Below are 8,290 nucleotides of genomic sequence, written 5' to 3'. Positions count from 1 at the left end.
CCGCGTCCGACCCGCAGATGTCAGATCGGCGGATCCAGACGGGGCTTGTCTGTTTCACGTCACCCGCCACAGCTTGAAAGGGGCGCCGGGTTTTTCGCCATCAAAGACCTGACCACATCAAAACTGGAGAAAATAGAGGTGGTTTACGAGCAGAAAACAGTGAGTCTAATGGGTTATGGCATTGCCAGATGGACGGCCATACTGACGACCCTGGAAACAGTGGAGAAAAGAATCCTGTATTACACCTCAAATCCCTCTATTCACTAGATGTGTGTTTAATGACTTTAATGCATCAGATGTATTTTTTTTTTTTTTAAATGCTAGCCCTGAGTTAACAAAAATCGACAGGCCAGAAGTCTCAAACTGCATGGCCAGAGGAGGCAGAATTGGCCCCGTTCCTTGGCCGGGCCCATAAAGAGGACGGTAGTGAATCAGCCGGGCCAGATGAACGGCTGCGGCTCGCTCCGGCAAATTCACTGCACGTCTATTTAAACCTACCTGCCGCGGTCAGGCTGTTTCCTGTGTACATTGGGAGTTCATAAATCAAGGAATTTCCTGCTGCCACAAAGAGCTCCGTGTGCACTGCCTCTGCTTCCATGTGCTTGGCACGGCTCAGAGGCGCAGGGAGAACACGCCAGCGGGAGTCATTCAGGAAACCATTTTGTATATTTTCTAAGTGTAAGAGTTTCCCCCTCATTGATATTTCACCCCCCAGAATTATTTATCTGTTTTAAATGGACCTGCTATTACATTATTCAATTATGCGAGTGAATGACGCCACTGATAAGCAGTCCAGGTGAACTCGTGCCTTTTATTAAAGGGAGGTGGTGCAAAGGGTTCAAACTGTTAATTCTTCCAAAAGCTGAACGCCCAATCTGTTCACACCAAACGTATTCCTTCTTTTGTTACCATGCAGTTCCTCATGCAGCGTATTGGGGCGGCATGTTTAAAAACCCTAAAATTGTACTGTTGTTTGAGCTGAGCTGAGAAAAGGGTTAAACTCTGGTGTCCCCTCACAAATTCCTTTGACAGGGATGGTATGCCTAAGCAAAAACTTGTGGAGCTGTATTACAAGCGGCGTCCTTTCTGTGTCCCATAGCCCGCCATTCTACTTCTTTCTCCTTCACACCATGTTTTCCCCCTTCTTCCTTTCCCCTTCCCCCTCCTTCCTTTCTGCTGTTGCATTCTCTCTCTTCTCCCCCTTTCCACCCCTCTCTCTCTCCCTCTATTTCACCACAGAGCTCATTAGTCTCCGTGAGCTTGCTTCACACCTCATTGGCACCTCCATTCACTGCTGTATTTGCTGATAAGCCCTCTTTAGTAGGTCAATGGGACCCATTCAGATCTGCTTCTTTGCTCTCTAAAAAGAATAGGATTGGGGTAATGAACAATTACGTAGATTTATTCCCTCTTTCTTTCTTTTTTGGTAACAAGCTGTGTTAAATGTTTCCTGCTCTGATTGAATATACCTGTGACCTGGTTATGTTATTTATTTTCCTTCCTGCAAATTTTTCATCTGGTTCAAGTTTAGACATCTGCCTCTTCTAAATCGAATTTATAATACCCAGGTTCCGCTCAGCCAAACTTAGGCTGAAAGGAATTTTAAATTACAGCTTTACAACCACAGGTAAAAGTGTTTCATAAATCATACCCTTTGCTGTTTCAGATCTAGTTAGTAATAGCTGCAGTGTGCTCAGAAACATTCTGTTCTCTCCCATTATTTAATTTTACTTACTTCTTAAGTTCAATGGCCAAATATTCTCCAAGCAAGGTTCTACTTGAATTTTCATGGTTGATCAAGACATTTGACATGATTTTTAAGAAAGTTTTGCGGTTTGTGTCACTGAGGTGTCTACACTCCAAATTGTTTTTGCAATAAAATAGGATTTCCTACCCAATTGAGATATACCAGAAACAGGAAACAATCAGGTGTTGCCCCGAAGGACCCAACAGCAGGAGCCGCAAATGCAAACATTAAGACGGCCAATGTGACAAACAGAGCGATCACAACAGCGAAGCCCGTACAGAACAAATAAAATAACCGGAAATAACTGGCTGATAAAAAATCTCTTACTGAGCACTTACTGAGGGCCAGTAGCTGACACAAGAAGTGAAATAATAAAAAAAGGTCTCTGCCAGATTCCGCTCACCACTGCAAAGCAAACAGTTTCAGGGCCGGAGAGCAGAGCTGAGCTTTGTGTACACCTGGCAACTCACAAGTAAAAAACTGAACTGGCTAATTGATCTGATGGAAATGGGGTTGAGCACAGAGGCTATCTGTTGAACCAGGAATGCATCCATCTTTCAACATCCCGGAATTTTGGTTGAATTTTGCTCCATGCTCTGTTCCAGCACTCTTATTTCCAGTACTCTAATATTTTCATTCACTATAAACTTTCAGTTTTTAAGAGTTAGTCCATTGTTTTTTTCTGCAAAATTCTAAAGTAGCATGGATGTTTAAAGCACTATATTTGATTAAAAAGCTCTAGATTGAAAGTCTCATATATATATATTTCAGACGAATTCATACCGTAAGAGGCAAGTTAAAACTTTGACACACATTGTATGTAATCTGAGAGTATTTCTGTGCTGAACCATTTATAAAAAGGATGGATGATGCAATGTCTACACATCTGTTCCACGCTTTTACTCTGTAAGGTCATTACTCAACAGTTATCAGCACATATTCTCTTGTGTGTCCTACTTTCATCTATAAAAGTAAAGTTTCCCCAAATCAGCTAAAGTTCTCAATCTCCCTGTATATTGGTTTGAATTACAAACTTCACTGCTCAGTGTGTTGTGGAGAAACATCTGCTGTATGTATCCAAAAAGTAAAAAATAAGAAAAAGAATGCACACATAGCACATGACTATAAGTCAGATTCCAAATGAGTTTCCTCTATTTTACACTATCGTCTCAGAAGAGGCAGACAGGTTTAAAAATGTCCAGGAACTTGCTGGCTCTTTTTAGTGTCAATGCCAATGCTAGTCCATGCATTCCATCACACTCTCATGTAATGGACAGAATGTTTTCAGTTTTCCACCAATATAATTAAGACTCATGGTTTGACTTTAATTTGCCATTATTTTTATTTAACTTTGAAGCAGCTCTAAAATATTTTGAAACTTTGATTTTAATTCTCAATTTCCTGTAAAGACATCTATCAAATTTTCAGAAAAATCAGACGCGTGATTAGTTGCGTGAATGATGAACCATATTCTTAGTTTCCAGTGACACTGTAAACACGACAAACAATACAAGATGGGAGCTGTCTAAAAGACTGGGAGGAAGCTATGGAGAAATGCGCAGTCATTACTTAGTGAAATTAGGATTTATTTGAACGAGTCACTTTTTTTCCTTTGAGAAGGAGATGAGGCATTATAAAGCAATGGACCAATATCAGTATTTCCACATTAACAAAATCGACTGTGATCTATTTTTTTTTTTTTTTTCGATAAACAGGACAATCTAATTGTTTTCAAAGTAAATGTGAAGCCACATCAGTGTGTTAATAATGTTGTGCTCTCAGTGGACAACATTAATTTTACCTGTTTTGTATCGCGTCTGTTCTGACTCATCTGAAATGTCTTTGTGCATTTTCCTTACATTTCCAGAACCAATGTCTGGTTTTTTTATCTAGCCCATTCATTTAAGAGGAAAACTATGACCGAATACAACATGCCAATTGGTAATATGAGCGAATAAAGACGTAGGCTACTAGTAATTTTCCCTTTTTGTGAGTGCATGTTCTTTACAGTTGTCTTTGTGGAAACTAGCAGTGAAATGAAGGATGAGCAGAAATGAAGAAAACTGGTGCTACTCTTCTACATCATGCCACTTACGTGTATGGTTCTGGTGGATGTTTTGTCTTTATTGATTACTGCTGCAGTGCTCAAGTTTGAAGCAATCATATTATGCATAATTAATTGCAGGTTGACTGTAATAAATTCATTTGAAAGGGATTCAAATGCAAATTTTAAATAGCTGCAAATTGCTTGTAATGTAATTAGCTAAAAATATACTTCATGTCGTTCAGTAATTCTGAATTTTATGAGAATACACACTGCCCCTACTTAGTGTTCAACATTATTATGAGCCTCTTGCTGTAACACCATTATGAGTCTCTTGCTCTGGATAAGTACTGAAAGCAGCACTGCACTAATGGTAATGTGACTAGTTATTACACATTCTCATACAATCTGGGTATCATTAATTTCAATATCATTCATTACAATATCATTATTCTAAATTCACACTCAGCTGCAAACCATTCCAGTGTGCACCGAAGGAGGTGTACCAGGCACACTCAGATGGGAGGAGACCCAGGGGCAGACCTAGGACACACAGGAGGGCTTATATCTCCCCTCTGGTCTGCTCTGGGATCGTCTTGGGATCTCCCAGGAGGAGTCGGAGGAAGTCACTGAGGAGATGGACGTCTGAGTTGCTCTGCTTGTACTGTTGCCTCCATGATGGATGATCTCTGAATGGATACTCTAACTTGGAAAGATTAAATTAGCAGCTGCTGGGTCAAATTCCTATTTGATACCTTTCCAACATACGGTTTAAAACATTTGTCTATTTATGGCAGCTGTGCTTGGCCACAGTGCGCAAGCAAAAATGCACTGATTCCTCCTTCCACAAAATCATAATAAACACTCCTCCTTTTGTTCATGCCACTTTTGGTCATGTCAAGGTACATGCAGAGGTATTGCAAAAAAAAAAAAAAAAAAAGTTCAAAACTCACAGGCATGTTGAGGTATAGCTGAATCTGGGCAAATGTAAAAAACAATATCATACTGGACAGTGCGCTGATGACTGACCTGTCGAGACCCAGTCCGAGATATACTTATGGTAATGTGGTATGGCTGAATCAGAGTAGTGTAAACATGAGTGCGCACGACACAGCACGCTAAAGACTGTAGCTGTGCTAAAGAAGTCCCATAGAAGGTAAACTATCCAGCTAACTAATTTTCATGTTTTATTTTTAATGAATGTACCACTGTTGGGCATATTGGTATATAGTCAGCATGATAATATCTATTTTTAATTAAACGTTTCATTAAATGTTTTAATTAAACACTGCTGCTGCAGTTGTTTGTATTCTTTTGAGTTGTAGACTCAAAGTAAACACCAGTAAACACTGTTTGTCAAACAAATAATGTGACAGCACACAATTTAGTTTGGCTCTCCAGGATTAAACAAATTTGATCTTTATGTAATGTTTGTCTGATTCCAATTGAACCTTGCCATCAAAAAGTTTATTATAGGCCATTATAACGAATGAGAGTAAAGGGTAATATCCTTTGTTAAAATCGGCAAAGTAACTTCAACAGACATAGCCAAATACAGCTTTATAAATGCTGACTAAGGACAGACTAATCTGATGCCATTAAATAACAGCATTTGTACGCCATAACGTTCTATATTTAATCGCAAGGTGTTGCATGTTCTAGTGGTACAAACTCTAAATGTAAATTGTGGGGAGCTGTCAAAGTAGGCTATAAGAAATGTACAGTAAGATAATGGCACCGGACAGTGTACGTATACGTTCACAAATGTATAAGTATTTTGTTTACACTTTGCTACACACCGCATTGATGAGGCATAGGCTTCTAACATCGACTGAACATCATAGTGATTTTCTCTTCATTGAGCTACTTTTCTGCTTAATTCAGTCTGTGATACAACTACCACTTGAACATATAGGTTCCGATGGAAAGCTTTTTCTTAGTAATTTTTCAGGTTTCCTATGTCTAAGTATGTTCTTATGACATTTAACATACAGCGTACATGAATAATAGGCAGACAATTGAACGTTCCATATTCCATAAGCACAGCATGACGCACCTCTGTGGATTTAGCTGCTATTAAAACTACAAGACCCACAATACCAAGTGGATGGGTTGTGTCTGGGCACTGAGGTGTATGGAGGATGGTTTGGAGGCAGGTTAACTTCGTCGAAGTGGTTATACGTTCACAGTGTGAAGGCAGGGGGCAGGCCTCCACGAGTCCGGAATCTCGTTGTGTCTGTATCGTTTGAACAGTTGGGGGAGGTCTAAGATAGTCGGAGATGCGAATGGGAAGTTAGGTAAAGGAGCGTGCTTTGTAAAGTAAGAAGAAAAAAAACACTTCTCACACGGCGTCTTTCATGGCTTATTATTCAAGATTTTTAAACAAACTTGTGCGAAAGTAGGTTGAGCTTAATCGCAACATTTTCATCAAGGACTGGGCTGTTGAATCACCGCTCCGCAAAACTGGGTACAAACTTATTTTGAAGACGGAGCTTGTCTCGCAAAGCCGCTTCCCAAACAATAAAGCTGAGTGGAGTTTCTCCCACGTTTTTATCGTAAGGTAAAGCCCTTTCTTTGCGTCGGCATCAAATGCATCTGTTTTTATATTTTACACATTTTTCCAACTAAAACATTCAGCCAACTTGTCGTCGGAATGAAGATGTGCGTTTTTTTGTTGTTTTTTTTTATAGCCTAAACGTACCGCGTTGAAGCTGATTCCGTGTGCTTTGATTTTTGTGCCTCGTTTCTTTTCATTTCGGGGAGTGGAGAAAGTCAATTAAATCGAGAACTGTGTACTCGCATTATAACATTTTCCTTTACATTCCCAACAAATCATTTGGTAGCTTTGGAGCGGGATATACAGTCATCAAACAAGTTTTTGCGTTTTTCTTTTAGTACATTACACAATCTCGGATTCAAAGTTTTTGTCCGTCTAGAGGAGCGTGGTGTCTCTCACTCGCCTGGCAAAAGGTAAGCAAGCTCTCATCCTAAACGTTATTTCGGGGGCAAATTATACTTTATGTCCATAGAACCTGAAAATTATCACGGTCATGTGTTGTAACGAAGACAGTATTGCCTCAGAGTCGAAAGGTGCATAGTATTTCAGCAGCGTCGGGGCTCATGAAGTACACTTCTCATTCCTTGGCCCTGCACATTTGTTTGGCGCAAAATCACGATTAAACAAACATGTGCGTACTTTTAATATTTACGTTCCGAGAGACAATATTTGTGTTTTCTTTAGCACAACCATATATGTTTGTAGTCTCCTGCACGGGGATGATGCGCTTTTTTTTTTTTACCCAGGAATGGTTGCAATGTAGCCTAAATCTCATAGCCTAGTGTTTTTTTTTAGTGGAGTTATAATATTAGACCGTGCTGTAAGCTAACGGCTCAGTCATCAGTAATGTCTCTGCAGTTGTGAAAACCGCATTTGTGGCAAATAACATTATAGCATTTTGAGTTGTTCGGGTTGCTTTTGTAACAATTTCGTCTGTGTCTTAGGAAAATTAAGCATCTGGACCGGCCGTCTCCTATGGTACTCGATGTAGGTGGCGTTTGAATGTTGTTACAGGCAGATCGCGATCTACTTTGAAGGGTGGCTTTGTGGGCTAAAATATGTGCCCCAACACTTGTTGCATTTTTCGACAAAATGCGCGCATTTATTTTTTCGTGCTGGCGTATGAAACGGGATAGTAGTAAAAATAAAATAGATAGTAGCGTCCAAACTTTAATAACAGTAAAACCAAAACATAAATGAAATAACCAAATGGTTTTGAAAATAATGACTGAATGCCTCACCCTTCTAAACATGTCTCTATGTAATAGCCTATTTCAGTGAATATATTTCCGATTTTTTGTGACTACATCTTAACGGAGTGTATTGTTTTAACATGATCCTAAAGGCGTGGAAAACTTTATAAGTATGTGTGTTTAGTCTTACTTGGACTATTATTACAGTGGTTGTAGCTTGGTTTACTTTTCTTAGTCTGGGTGTTATGCAGTTGTTTGGGTTCCACATGGGTGAATTTAACTACGTAAAATTTTGAAGAAGGCATGATCAATATCAGTGGTTTCTACTGTAAAATACGTTTTAATCGGCAAAGAACAGAATATAGCTTGGGGTTAAGCCTGCCCTGCTCGTATTGGTTTAATAATGTGTTTGTTGAATGGAATAATTGGCATTGTAGCTCTAAATAGATAGGCCTGTGCTCGAAAATTTTCAGTCGCCTTTTGATTGATCGTCTGTTCTTTCCCCTCCCCCTTCTACTTTTATTCCATACATAATGACTTGAATTCTTGTGCTTGTGTGATGGTCTTTAGCATATCAATGCCATTAACATCACCATTCAGTTCGGGTCGTCACGAATTTGCATGTTAAAACCTTAAAACTCTGAAAACAGAGGTACCCTTTAGCTTGTGCCCCAACTGATATTTAGATTTTAAATTTAAGTACCAAGTTGTAATTCTGCGTTTTGAGCGACAAGGTCCAGCCATTGCTG

General features: G+C 39.5%; 1 protein-coding gene across 7 annotated transcripts in view; it reads left to right on the top strand.

Annotated features, from left to right (window-relative positions):
• The first annotated feature begins 5,914 nt into the window (after positions 1-5,914).
• fgfr1a (fibroblast growth factor receptor 1a) overlaps positions 5,915-8,290 on the top strand; it is a 44,991-nt gene continuing 42,615 nt past the window's right edge. For 3 of the 7 annotated variants that reach the window (XM_035378811.1, XM_035378808.1, XM_035378813.1), the window contains exon 1: positions 5,917-6,761. The gene's annotated coding sequence lies outside the window, so the exon portion shown is untranslated. Of the gene's footprint in view, positions 6,762-8,290 lie in introns of all 7 variants that reach the window. The other 4 variants (XM_035378806.1, XM_035378807.1, XM_035378810.1 and 1 more) reach the window with 4 other exon arrangements.

The sequence above is a fragment of the Anguilla anguilla genome, chromosome 10 (genome assembly GCF_013347855.1).
Source record: "Anguilla anguilla isolate fAngAng1 chromosome 10, fAngAng1.pri, whole genome shotgun sequence".
Classification (NCBI taxonomy): Eukaryota; Metazoa; Chordata; class Actinopteri; order Anguilliformes; family Anguillidae; genus Anguilla; species Anguilla anguilla.
Note: the sequence above shows the minus strand (reverse complement) of the source record. Positions and strands in the feature narration are given on the sequence as shown.